The sequence below is a fragment of the Coregonus clupeaformis genome, chromosome 2 (genome assembly GCF_020615455.1).
Source record: "Coregonus clupeaformis isolate EN_2021a chromosome 2, ASM2061545v1, whole genome shotgun sequence".
Lineage (NCBI taxonomy): Eukaryota > Metazoa > Chordata > Actinopteri > Salmoniformes > Salmonidae > Coregonus > Coregonus clupeaformis.
In genome coordinates this window covers 6,502,831-6,517,089 of record NC_059193.1, presented here as the reverse complement: position 1 = coordinate 6,517,089, position 14,259 = coordinate 6,502,831, and the positions used below count along the sequence as shown (strand labels likewise).

At 42.2% G+C, this 14,259-nt stretch overlaps 1 protein-coding gene across 1 annotated transcript in view; it reads left to right on the top strand.

Moving 5' to 3' along the window:
• Positions 1–2,307: 2,307 nt before the first annotated feature.
• LOC123492856 (X-linked interleukin-1 receptor accessory protein-like 2) overlaps positions 2,308–14,259 on the top strand; it is a 368,998-nt gene continuing 357,046 nt past the window's right edge. Inside the window, exon 1 of the mRNA XM_045226227.1 lies at positions 2,308–3,053. The gene's annotated coding sequence lies outside the window, so the exon portion shown is untranslated. The remainder of the gene's footprint in view (positions 3,054–14,259) is intronic.

Here is a 14,259-nt window from a genome sequence, read left to right as displayed (position 1 = left end):
GTATCTGTAAGGTGACCCATGTGAAAATGAAGGAAAGACATTTGAAGAATGTTATAATGGTATACAATCAACACAAGATTAAATCTACCCTCAGAATAATCCACTCCCTGAATAATTCAACACTATTAGAATGGGAGGAAACAGCTATCAATTTTAACAACAGTGTCCACCTCTAGCCTCTCCCAGGGCAGCCTCTAGGTGATGCCAGGCCTTCACATCATCAGTCAGCCTAACATGTCCCCCATAACTCTGGTATGTCCACCCATCCCTGTAGACCACTGTACTGTACTGTAAACACCACTAACAGTGAAATGAATGACATCAATATTTCATGATGTGCTTGTCTTGGCCATATTACTTTCAATTGCAGGCAGCAAACTCCCTTTGAAAATCTTGCCCTCAAAGCAAGCCTGTCTGCCACATAGCTGTCAAATCCTACCACACACACGCACACAAACACACAAGACGAGTGCATTATGGGGTTTTGCAGAGAGTATGTGTGTGTGCATGTCTGTGTGCGTGCATGTGTCTGTGACCACATTAATGTAGCCCACCAGCGTGATGGGCGTCACTGTTGAATGATTAATCACATAGCTACAGTACTGTAGAGGGAGGTTAGACCCTCCCACTCAGACAACAGGCAAGCTGCTGCAGTGTGACAACAACGTGGGCCGCTACCCGCCCGCCTCACCACCGTGCCGCACCGTGCCACGCCACCTGTCAGCTGGGCAGCCAGTCATGTGCAGAGATTGATGAATTAAGCACTCATACAGCTCCCTCTGTATTGTACGCATGGCTGCCTCCCTACGCCCACTCCGTGAGATGGGCTTAACGGCTGCTCTGAGTTTTTGTCCATCAGCTCAATAAAAAGGTATTTGTTATGTGGTGTTCAACTCTACGTCCACTCTAATGGTTGGTAACTTTGCATGTTACCAAATCATCCTGTCTGAACAGTGGTGTGATGAAGCACGTGCAGTGAATCTACCTGGTGATCATGTAGTTCATCTGTCAGGTCATTACAGTATAGTAACAGAAGAGTAGAGTAACAGAAGAGTAGAGTAACAGAACATACTTCTACAGTAGAGTAACATAACAGACTCCTACAGTACAGTAACAGAACATACTCCTACAGTAGAATAAGTCTTTAGAATATTAAACATACTTTATTTGTTATAATGGACATTAGTGTTCTGCCTTTCCCAACACCCCCCCGGAGAGGCACAGGCCGCAGCATGGAGAGCCTTGTTCAAGGGCATAATGGCAGGAGCTGCTACAATGGATTAGAGTGGCCTTTTATGTCACCCAGCCCAGGTCTTGAACCAGCAACCTTCCAGATGCTGGTCCGCCTCTCTAACCTCTAGGCTACTGCCTCCCCGGTGAGTGAATTTAGTGAGTGAAGGTGCAGATTGAGCAAATCTATAGTTTTAGATAAGAAAATCAGACCACACCACACAAATCCTAACTCAATGCATTATTCATTACTTCTACATCAACAAACAAAGGAAAACATGTCACTATTGTTAGTGAAGTGAGCTGCTAAAGTCAAAACGTATTTCATCCAGTCTTAAAGCATAAATGATGCATCATCAGCATGAATGATGGAGAGATTGTTTCCAAACATTTGATTTGTAGCTGCAATGAGCAAAACTGTCTTGCTGCTCCCACACTGAGCTTTAATGGTACTTGTTTGTTGGCAACATTGACATATCAAGTGTAAAATCAACTTAATCCTCCATCATGTTTTGGAGTTTACAGTCACTTTATTGATATCATTAAGACAGTTGTGCATCACTCTTCTTGATTTGATCATCGTTGAGACATTAGGATGAGACCCCTCCCCCCAACCCTATGAGTTGTTGACATTCATAGGCTACATTGTGCACTTGTGCTTCATACAAGCCTATGTATGTGTATGACTGATATTTAGGTTGAGTGCTAAATCATCATATGTTTGGCTTCCCAGTTCAGTTTCCCATTGTCCCTTGTTTCATTATCTTATTGTCTGGTTGCTTTCACTTTGTTGTGTCGTCATGATTGGACTATTTTTGCTTTTGCATTTTGGTGATATTGTAGGTCTGTTCAAGTACAGTGTTATAACAAAAATCTGTCTTCCCTGTCTCTCTCTCTGGTGTTTTAGGCTTGCCCTCATACGTCATCCCTCACCGCCACAAGGAGGCGATAGGGGTTATATTTTCCAAAACCAACGCTTCTAAAAATATATTTTGGCATATACTCTTGCTGTAGCCTACTGTTTCAGTTGTCAGTTTAATTTTAGATACAGTCTTAAAAGAGTGTTCGTAAAATCATCCCTTCAGTTAACAGCACTTTTGGCGCTATCTGTATCCCCGCAGGCGCGTGGTGCTGAAGAACAGCATCCTCGCGGAGTTACTGTCTCTGGATGCATGTTTAATGAGGGAGCGCGCGCGAGGGCTCTGGAACCGAACTCTTGCTGGGAGAGCTCCTCATCGATTGCTGTAGTCTTCAAAGGCTCTCCAACACAACGCACATCAGATGTGGAGCTTTTCCAATGCAATATGAGTGACTCATCTCATGAGGGGTGAGACAGCACTGGGGAAGGTGTAGAACAGGGGAGGACAGAGAGCCGTTTTGCAACCCCTTGGTTCTGACGCGTCCAGGATTCCGGGAAAATTAAAGTAATTTTTGGCCATCTAAAGTAGAGCGAATCTTCAGAATTCCGAACGACAAGGGGAAGAACAGCCGAAGTAACTCAGACGAGTTAATTGTAGTCTTCTGTCGACTAATGTTGGCGGTCGAATATCGTTGAAATGAAATAGTCTGAGGTATCCGTCCTCACAGTTTTTTATTTGACTGAAGTAAAAAAAAAAAAATGTTTCCGCAGTTTTTCCGGTTTTGTCTTGCGCTCTAACAATGTCATTTCAAACGTTGTGAGCTAACTTGAACTGGAGAGACCGTGCTTTATGCTGTAACACATGTAGAAAACAAACTCAAACATACTCAAACGAGTGGATATACTTTATTGAAACCAGCTTCTATTGATAATCTGATTCTGTTGCAGGAATTATCAAAATCAGGTGAGTGGCAACCTGAACCTGATAATACAAAATATTCAACTATGTGTGTGCGCGCTCGTGCGCACGTAATGCTGTAGAAGTTATGAGAATCAGAAAACAGACCATGAAAGTAAAGTGATGGTTTATGCACGTCCTGTTAGATTCCTTAGTTGAAAACCTTGTATTGCATTGTGTTGTTAATTTGTAAAAGTGGTCCCAACAGAGAGATGGTGATTGTTTAATTTCATTTAAGCACCACCGCATCCAGGCTGGTGTTTGTATGACCGTGGTGGTGTGATGCAGGCTGAGGCTGCATGATGCGGTGGGTTTAATTATTGTGGTTGTTTAACTGTAGAGCGCACATCAATGGTGTCACCCAGAGATACGGGCTACCGGTAAAGCAGGCTGTCTGGCCACATTGATTTATACAATAAAGTAACTCCATAGATCAGGTTCCGGACTGGAGATCGACTGCAGCCAGACTTTAACTGGCACTTTCTGCGCCGCTGCCCATCCGTTTACCTCTGCTGGAATGTGGGGAGAGAGAACAGAGGTAACGGATCAACCGCAAATAGATGACAAATAGATGCGGTTCGTTTGCGCAATGTTCACCTTGTAAGGAAATATTTATGCACACCTGGAGGTGTGTTGGACAACTTTATCTGACAAAAATGTTGAGAACCGACTGCATGCCTGTCATATGGTGACATGATTATCATCTCTGTGATATGGTATTGCTGTTAGATTTAAGAAACACTCATAGTGGGGCTATAGTCAGTGGATATTGTAGGCTAATGAAGGGATTTGCCTTTGACCTCAAAGGACAAAACACTACGATCATGACATGAGAAGAAGTGTTGGGAGGTAGATGTTTAATTTCCCCCTACACAAAACGTGCAATGTTTCATTATTTATGTTAGAATAAAACGTTGTACAAGTCACCCTAACATTGCACCTTATTACCTACCATACATTCCTGCAGAAGCGATAGTGCAGGGTTAGAGTAGCTCATTTTCTTTCTTCACAATGCATTCCTTTGGAAGAACAATTTGCTCCATAACTGACTCAGTACTAGACCTGCTGCCTGAATTCTTCCACCTCTTTTACATTGCTACAGTGATTGCCTTGGAGAATAGCTTTTCCAAGCAATTATAATATCCCCCCAGTCCTTCTAGTTGTTCATGTAACTGTCAGGTGCCTGGCGAATGCAGACCAATAGTAAATAAACCAATAGTAATCTGTTGTCATTTGATGAGTATGTCTAATACATTATATGTGAGGATAAGTATATGAAAAAACTGATATTAATTAACTGAATTTCTAATAGCCTTGTATGCATAAGCGAGGTTATGCAAGGTTAAGCATATTTTCTGCCTCTGTGTGATAATTACAGCATTAGTACCACGTTATTCTTTGAACTGAGAGTATGTATCGTGGAAGATAAACACACATTGATGCTCATGGAGCGAGGCCAACTTTAATGCTTCCACAGGGCACAATGAGCAAGTTCCATTCTGCATTCCAGAAAGGTTATCTGAAGAAGACCGTTTTTAACAGTTAATTTTTTTCTGCTCTGGGGGTGTTAGGTCAATTTATTTCTGTTTAAGTACAAACTGTTATTTTGTAGGCCAAAGACAATAAGCAGAGTTGACATGAGCCGGGCAATGATGTTCACATCTCTGCTGAACTTCTTGCCCTTTTAGCTTTTAGCTTTTAGCCTCCCATGTGATAGTTCAAGTAAAACCGGATCTATCCAGACTTTTAGGTCATCTCATCCAATTACCGTGGCATGACATGGATCTACTAGCCATCCCTGTAGATTCAACAGGAAGATTCAACAGATGGGAGAAGAAGGAGTAATGCACACAGGAGTAATGCATACAGGAGTAATGCATACAGGAGTAATGCATACAGGAGTAATGCATACAGGAGTAATGCATATTGAAGCCTACAATGCCAAGGTACTGTATATGAAGACATAGCCATTGAGTCTGTGTGGAACCAAACTGCAGAGGTTAACCTCTGTGTCCTCAGGAGAGCAGTCCAGCACTCTGTACTGTTATGGTGGCTCCTAGTACCTCCAACAATATTTATTCACATGAATATTTTATGCAGGCATTTATAATTAAGTTTTACATGTACAAATCCAGTTTTGAAGCATGCTTTATAAGATTGCAGTACAGAATAATCAAAACCCCAAAAGGGAGAGGTTACTTAGCCTGTGTTGTGGCAGAGACCAGGCAGGTGCAGGCCAGTGTGTGGAAGGTAAACATTTGGAGGGCAACATATTATTTAATGTACACCACTTTCATTATGTCAATTGAATGAGCTGAATCTGGACCTCAGAGAGAATTTGCTGAGGCAAAGTGTTTCTGTGGATTATTATTTTTTTTTTAACCCTCCCCTTTTTTCTCCCCAATTTCAATCTTGACTCATCGCTGCAACTCCCTAACAGGCTTGGGAGGCGAAGGTCAAGTCATGCATCCTTCGAAACATGACCCACCAAACCGCACTTCTTAACACCCGCCCGCTTAACCCAGAAGCCAGCTGCACCAATGATGAGCCAAGTAAAGCCCCCCCTGGCCAAACCCTCCCCTAACCCGGATGACACTGGGCCAATTGTGCACCACCCTATGGGACTCCCGATCACGGCCGGTTGTGATACAGCCCGGGATCGAACCCGGGTCTGTAGTGACACCTCTAGCACTGCGACCGCTGCGCCACTCGGGAGGCCCCGGAATTCTTGATTAGAATTGGGATCATCAGTTCAAAATTATTTCAAGTGAGTATTGTGGTCTTATCATTTGCTTGATCATTTGTGAAATATATTAATAATCGTATTATTAAAATCCATTAGGTATTTATTCTATGTCTATATTATGTAAGCTATTCCCTCTTTATGTCAGTTTTAATTATGTTGACATTTGCAATAAAGGGGAATATTGAATCTCGACAGAGGAGCCTTTTCTACTGTATTCGTTCTTTAATTAAAATATTCATTGTATCATGACATTGTCATTAAGTAATAGAGAGGTACAGGACATACAGTGGGGGAAAAAAGTATTTAGTCAGCCACCAATTGTGCAAGTTCTCCCACTTAAAAAGATGAGAGAGGCCTGTAATTTTCATCATAGGTACATGTCAACTATGACAGACAAATTGAGATTTTTTTTCTCCAGAAAATCACATTGTAGGATTTTTTATGAATTTATTTGCAAATTATGGTGGAAAATAAGTATTTGGTCACCTACAAACAAGCAAGATTTCTGGCTCTCACAGACCTGTAACTTCTTCTTTAAGAGGCTCCTCTGTCCTCCACTCATTACCTGTATTAATGGCACCTGTTTGAACTTATTATCAGTATAAAAGACACCTGTCCACAACCTCAAACAGTCACACTCCAAACTCCACTATGGCCAAGACCAAAGAGCTGTCAAAGGACACCAGAAACAAAATTGTAGACCTGCACCAGGCTGGGAAGACTGAATCTGCAATAGGTAAGCAGCTTGGTTTGAAGAAATCAACTGTGGGAGCAATTATTAGGAAATGGAAGACATACAAGACCACTGATAATCTCCCTCGATCTGGGGCTCCATGCAAGATCTCACCCCGTGGGGTCAAAATGATCACAAGAACGGTGAGCAAAAATCCCAGAACCACACGGGGGGACCTAGTGAATGACCTGCAGAGAGCTGGGACCAAATTAACAAAGCCTACCATCAGTAACACACTACGCCGCCAGGGACTCAAATCCTGCAGTGCCAGACGTGTCCCCCTGCTTAAGCCAGTACATGTCCAGGCCCGTCTGAAGTTTGCTAGAGTGCATTTGGATGATCCAGAAGAGGATTGGGAGAATGTCATATGGTCAGATGAAACCAAAATATAACTTTTTGGTAAAAACTCAACTCGTCGTGTTTGGAGGACAAAGAATGCTGAGTTGCATCCAAAGAACACCATACCTACTGTGAAGCATGGGGGTGGAAACATCATGCTTTGGGGCTGTTTCTCTGCAAAGGGACCAGGACGACTGATCCGTGTAAAGGAAAGAATGAATGGGGCAATGTATTGTGAGATTTTGAGTGAAAACCTCCTTCCATCAGCAAGGGCATTGAAGATGAAACGTGGCTGGGTCTTTCAGCATGAGAATGATCCCAAACACACCGCCCGGGCAACGAAGGAGTGGCTTCTTAAGAAGCATTTCAAGGTCCTGGAGTGGCCTAGCCAGTCTCCAGATCTCAACCCCATAGTAAATCTTTGGAGGGAGTTGAAAGTCGGTGTTGCCCAGCGACAGCCCCAAAACATCACTGCTCTAGAGGAGATCTGCATGGAGGAATGGGCCAAAATACCAGCAACAGTGTGTGAAAACCTTGTGAAGACTTACAGAAAACGTTTGACCTGTATCATTGCCAACAAAGGGTATATAACAAAGTATTGAGAAACTTTTGTTATTGACCAAATACTTATTTTCTGGAATAGTTTTTTCTCATTTTGTCTGTCATAGTTGACGTGTACCTATGATGAAAATTACAGGCCTCTCTCATCTTTTTAAGTGGGAGAACTTGCACAATTGGTGGCTGACTAAATACTTTTTTCCCCCACTGTACATAATAACTCCACAAGTCATCAAAAACTCAGTGTGATGATGATCTGTAACCTTTTAAATCTGACACCAAGATGAAGGAGGCTGGGTTCTGGGTTGACTGGCTGTCGGTCAGACGCAGCACAGCCACGGCAGCAGCCTGGCCGGCTCCCCTACATCTGATGCTTGAGATATGGCACAGCGTGACACCTAAAATTGCAGGGCACAAAGTTAGGATCTCCAGCTCTGCAACAATGATTCCTGGCAAATGGAAGTCAGTCATTACAGTCTATAAATAGGGTGGCGAGAGGTGCCACAGGAGGTCTACAGAAAGGCTGTCAATTAAAGGTGTTCCGTCTCAGAGAAAATCTTTCACCAGGCATTCCTCTCTGAACCTGCGATAGGGCATTGTTGGACACCCACGCAGCCTCGATTCTGACCCCACCGTTACACACCATCGTCTACAGCAGGCTCCTACAGAGTATTTGTGTGGAGTTTTACAGAATGCTAGTTGACTCTTTTGTACAGCCTTTCTTTGGAATAGTCTACCTGTTGAAATACTGTTGTAAACAGATGCTGCACAATGACAAATGCTTCATTAAAATGTACAAGAATCATCAAAACCATGTGGCAACAGATTTCATTGTAGTTGATCTGCATGTGCATATTCATTAGAGATAAGTATGATATAGTCATGAGACATATGGCGCTTCCATATGGGAAAGTCATGGCTAAAAAGATTCCTGGAACAAGGGTAGTAAATGTCTGTTGCATTTACCATCGGCAGTGTTTGCGTTCCTCCAGTAGAGAAAACAAACAGGGTCACTTAGCTACACATGCAGGAACATGCAGTGCTATACACTAGGTCATTTAGAAAGAGAACCAAATTGGGTTATTACCGATTGCGTTTGCATTCAGAGCTTATTTTCATGGTTTTATCTATGGACTGGATGAAGCACAATCCTAGAGGCAGTATAGTGATGATAGTGTGCTTGACTCTCTCTTTCAGACACAAGATTAGTCTTTTTTTCTTCTACTTTTACGTATCCATTGTAAGCATCTCCATCTGTTGTGTTTTTGGCTGTTTCTTCTCTTTCTTGGCTGACTCTAGGGTCGCTGAGGAACAGGGGAACAATCTGTTCAGCTCCACTCCAGTTCTCCAGCCCCTACAGGGAGACGGTGTACAGTAGGAACATTCACCATTGAATTATTTTCAAACACCTTCTCTCTCTCTCTCTCTCTCTCTCTCTCTCTCTCTCTCTCTCTCTCTCTCTCTCTCTCTCTCTCTCTCTCTCTCTCTCTCTCTCTCTCTCTCTCTCTCTCTCTCTCTCCATTACCCCCATTTTATATTCACAGCTTCCTGATGAGCTAATGAACACAGTGTCTCAATGGTTTCAGTAAACACCAATAACTATCATTCTGTGTTGAATTGGAAATCTACACTCTGTGTAACTACAGTGGGTATCATAAGTATTCATCCCCCTTGGATTTTTTAAAAACTGTTTGTTGTGTGAAAAAGTGGGATTTAAATGGATTTAGTTGCAAAATTATTTTCCCCTTTTGTTTAGGCAAGACCAAATTAGTTCACAAGTAAAATAAGGCTTAACAAATCACATAATAGGTTACATGGACTCACTCTGTGTGTCCCCATACATACAACATCTGTAAGGTCCCTCAGTCAAATATTGAATTTCAAGCACAGATTCAACTACAAAGACCAGGGAGCTTTTGGAAAGCCTCATAAAGAAGGGCAGTGATTGGTAGATGGGTAACAATGACATAATTATGCTGTACATTATGTATTAAACCACCCAGACACATCAAAGATATAGTAATCCTAAACTGAGCTGCAGGACAGGAAGGAAACTGTTCAGGGATTTTAAAACAGCTACAGAGTTTAATGGCTTTGATGGGAGGGAACTGAGGATGGATCAACAACATTGTAGTTACTCCACAATAATTACCTAAATGACAGAGTGAAAAGAAAAATACAAATAAACAGAATACAAATATTCCAAATCATGCATCCTGTATGCAACAAGGCACTAAAGTAACTGCAAAAACAAACACGGCAAAGGAATACACTTCTTGGCCTACATGCAAAGCCCTATGTTTGGGGCAAACCCAACACAACACATCATTGAGTAACTGCCTCCTTATTTTCAAGTATGGTGGTGGCTGCATCATGGTATGGGTATGCTTGACTTCGGCAAAGACTGGGGAGGTTTTTTGGGGGATAAAAATAAACGGGATGGAGCTAAGCGCAGACAAAATCCTAGAGGAAAACCTGCTTTCAGTCTGCTTTACACCAGACACTGGGAGAGGAATTCACATTTCAGCAGGACAATAACCTGTTGCTTACCAAGAAGATGGTGAATGTACCTGAGTGGCCAAGCTACAGTTTTGACTTAAATATGCTTGAAATTCTATGGCAAGACTTGAAAATTGCTGTCTATCCATGATCCCCAACACCTTAACAGTGCTTGAAGACTTTTGAAAAGAATAATGGGCAAATATTGCACAATCCAGGTGTGCAAAACTCTTAGAGACTTACCCAAAACACTGTACAGCTGTAATCACTGCCAAAGGTGTTTTTAACTTGGGGGTGAATAGTTATCTTAACAAGGTATATTAGTGTGTTATTTTTCAAAAATGTAAACATATTTTCTTCTTCCATTTTGATATTAAAGAGTAGATCAATGACCCAAAAAAATCACAACTAATTCATTTCAATCCCACTTTGTAACACAACAAAATGTGAAAAAAATCAAAGGGGGTGAAAACTTGACCCACTGTATATTCTATGTGAAATGATTTTCAAAGTGTTCATGAAAGGACAGTATGCCATGTCACACAGAGGATGTCTGATTTGTCTTCTAGAAGGGGACCTTGGAATTTATGACTTCCTGTAACATTATTGATGAGCTGGAGAAGATACAGTGGTCCGATAAATAGATAAGTCAATGGTACGACTTCAATTAATGAATGGGACATTATTAAAGTGTTCAATTATCAAAGTGTTAAAAAGAGCTCAATACAGAGTAGTCCTAACCAGCCAGGAACCTACAGTGAGGGAAAAAAGTATTTGAGCCCCTGCTGATTTTTGTACGTTTGCCCACTGACAAAGAAATGATCAGTCTATCATTTTAATGGTAGGTTTATTAGAACAGTGAGTGACAGAATAACAATCAAAAAATCCAGAAAAATGCATGTCAAAAATGTTATAAATTGATTTGCATTTTAATGAGGGAAATAAGTATTTGACCCCTCTGCAAAACATGACTTAGTACTTGGTGGCAAAACCCTTGTTGGCAATCACAGAGGTCAGACGTTTCTTGTAGTTGGCCACCAGGTTTGCACACATCTCAGGAGGGATTTTGTCCCACTCCTCTTTGCAGATCTTCTCCAAGTCATTAAGGTTTCGAGGCTGACGTTTGGCAACTCGAACCTTCAGCTCCCTCCACAGATTTACTATGGGATTCACTCCAGGACCTTAATGTGCTTCTTCTTGAGCCACTCCTTTGTTGCCTTGGCCGTGTGTTTTGGGTCATTGTCATGCTGGAATACCCATCCACGACCCATTTTCAATACCCTGGCTGAGGGAAGGAGGTTCTCACCCAAGATACATGGCCCCGTCCATCGTCCCTTTGATGCGGTGAAGTTGTCCTGTCCCCCAGAAAAACACCCCCAAAGCATAATGTTTCCACCTCCATGTTTGACGGTGGAGATGGTGTTCTTGGGGTCATAGGCAGCATTCCTCCTCCTCCAAACACAGCGAGTTGAGTTGATGCCAAAGAGCACCATTTTGGTCTCATCTGACCACAACACTTTCACCCAGTTCTCCTCTGAATCATTCAGATGTTCATTGGTAAACTTCAGACGGGCCTGTATATGTGCTTTCTTGAGCAGGGGGACCTTGCGGGCGCTGCAGGATTTCAGTCTTTCACGGCGTAGTGTGTTACCAATTGTTTTCTTGGTGACTATGGTCCCAGCTGCCTTGAGATCATTGACAAGATCCTCCCGTGTAGTTCTGGGCTGATTCCTCACCGTTCTCATGATCATTGCAACTCCATGAGGTGAGATCTTGCATGGAGCCCCAGGCCGAGGGAGATTGACAGTTATTTTGTGTTTCTTCCATTTGCAAATAATCGCACCAACTGTTGTCACCTTCTCACCAAGCTGCTTGGCGATGGTCTTGTAGCCCATTCCAGCCATGTGTAGGTCTACAATCTTGTCCCTGACATCCTTGGAGAGCTCTTTGGTCTTGGCCATGGTGGAGAGTTTGGAATCTGATTGATTAATTGCTTCTGTGAACAGGTGTCTTTTATACAGGTAACAAACTGAGATTAGGAGCAATCCCTTTAAGAGTGTGCTCCTAATCTCAGCTCGTTACCTGTATAGAAAACACCTGGGAGCCAGAAATCTTTCTGATTGAGAGGGGGTCAAATACTTATTTCCCTCATTAAAATGCAAATCAATTTATAACATTTCTGACATGCGTGTTTCTGGATTTTTTTGTTGTTATTCTGTCTCTTACTGTTCAAATAAACCTACCATTAAAATTATAGACTGATAATTTTTTTGTCAGTGGGCAAACGTACAAAATCAGCAGGGGATCAAATAATTTTTTCCCTCACTGTAATGCCCTATACCTTGGATGGGAGATTGTTCAGCTTTTACCTGCTACAGAACAGACATACTGCAGGGTTGTTCTACACTGCTGATGCTACCCACATTTTGTGCAGCTCCCACTCTTCTCTGAGGCCACTGCTAAAGAGGCAGCCTGTTGGCTGTGATTTGATTAGAAGTGGCTTAATGGTGCCATGTGTCACCTGGATACGCAATGTCCAAGCCTGCCATTCACTGCACTGGAATCACTGGAATCACTGGATTCACTTCACATACGGTTTTCTAGAGGAGATGATCACAGGGACTTAAGCCTTCTGGCTGAAACAATTATTTTTCGAAAGGTTTTCATAAGAATGAAAACTGATTGATCTCGGATACAAACGGTGAACAGCAGGAAATTACAATAATCCAATTCAGCCGTTATTGATATCTTTGCTAATGAACTGATGGAGTACGAGGAAATGTCAAATGTTCTAATCTTCCCATTAATCTCATACTGCTGGTGCATCTTTGTATTACAGTGAATAGTAGTATTACAGAGTGAATAGTAAATAGTAAAAGCATTAAACAAAGAGAAAGATGCAGATCTCTGATTCAGGTATTCAGGGAATGATTATCCATACAAAACATAATGTCAAATCAGCAACAAAATAAGGGTCAAATACTGTATGTTTAGTGGATGACTGAAAGGGTGGGCGGGTCTTTAGCTGTGCCATGGGTGAGATAATTAAAGCCATATAATCATTCCTGGTTACTAATCAAATCAAATCATATGTTATTTGTCACATGTGCCGAATACAACAGGTGTAGACCTTACAGTGAAATGCTTACTTACAAGCCCTTAACCAACAATGCAGTTTTAAGATAAATAAGTGTTAAGTAAAAAATAGATAAGTAAAAAATTAAATAAAAAATTAAAATAAATAACAAGAGCAGCAGTAAAATAACAGTAGCGAGGCTATATACAGGGGGTACCGGTACAGAGTCAATGAGCGGGGGCACAGGTTAGTCAAGGTAATTGAGGTAATATGTACATGTAGGTAGAGTTAAAGTGTCTATGACTAGGGTGGCTGGAGTCTTTGACAATTTTTAGGGCCTTCCTCTGACACCGCCTGGTATAGAGGTCCTGGATGGCAGGAAGCTTGGTGATGTACTGGGCCGTACGCACTACCATCTGTAGTGCCTTGCGGTCGGGGGCCAAGCAGTTGCCATACCAGGCAGTGATGCAACCATTCAGGATGCTCTCGATGGTGCAGCTGTATAACTTTTTGAGGATCTGAGGACCCATGCCAAATCTTTTCAGTCTCCTGAGGGGGAATAGGCTTTGTCGTGCCCTCTTCACGATTATCTTAGTGTGTTTGGACCATGATAGTTTGTTAGTGATGTGTACACCAAGGAACTTGAAGCTCTCAACCTGCTCCACTACAGCCCCGTCGATGAGAATGGGGGCGTGCTCGGTCCTCCTTTTCCTGTAGTCCACAATCATCTCCTTTGTCTTGATCACGTTGAGGGAGAGGTTGTTATCCTGGCACCACACGGCCAGGTCTCTGACCTCCTCCCTATAGGCTGCCTCATCGACAGATTGTTGTGCAGCAGAATGCTTAATAGTAGGCCTTGATTTTCCTTTATGTGTGTGTGAGCAGGCATTACTAGGACTGGGTTCACTGTGGCCTTGCAGAAAAATATATTTATCCTCAGTCAGATTATTGCACAAAGCTCTTTGTAATTTAACTCTTATGTGATGTGGAATGGAATGCCATTGGAATTCATGATGCATACCTATGTATGCCTTATAGCTATACCAGTCCCTACAACATGGGACTTGTTTGCTCATAACCTCTTTGTATGCTTCCTGTGTCTTCTCTCTCCTTATTCCCTCCTCAGATGATTCCCTTACTGCATTTCATTGCTCTTGTGAATATTAAGCTGTGAGTAGGCTGTATCTGAAGTGATTGAGCTGGTAGATTATGACATCTGTATGTGTGTGTTGGTGTATGCCATACTAATAGCTGCATTCGT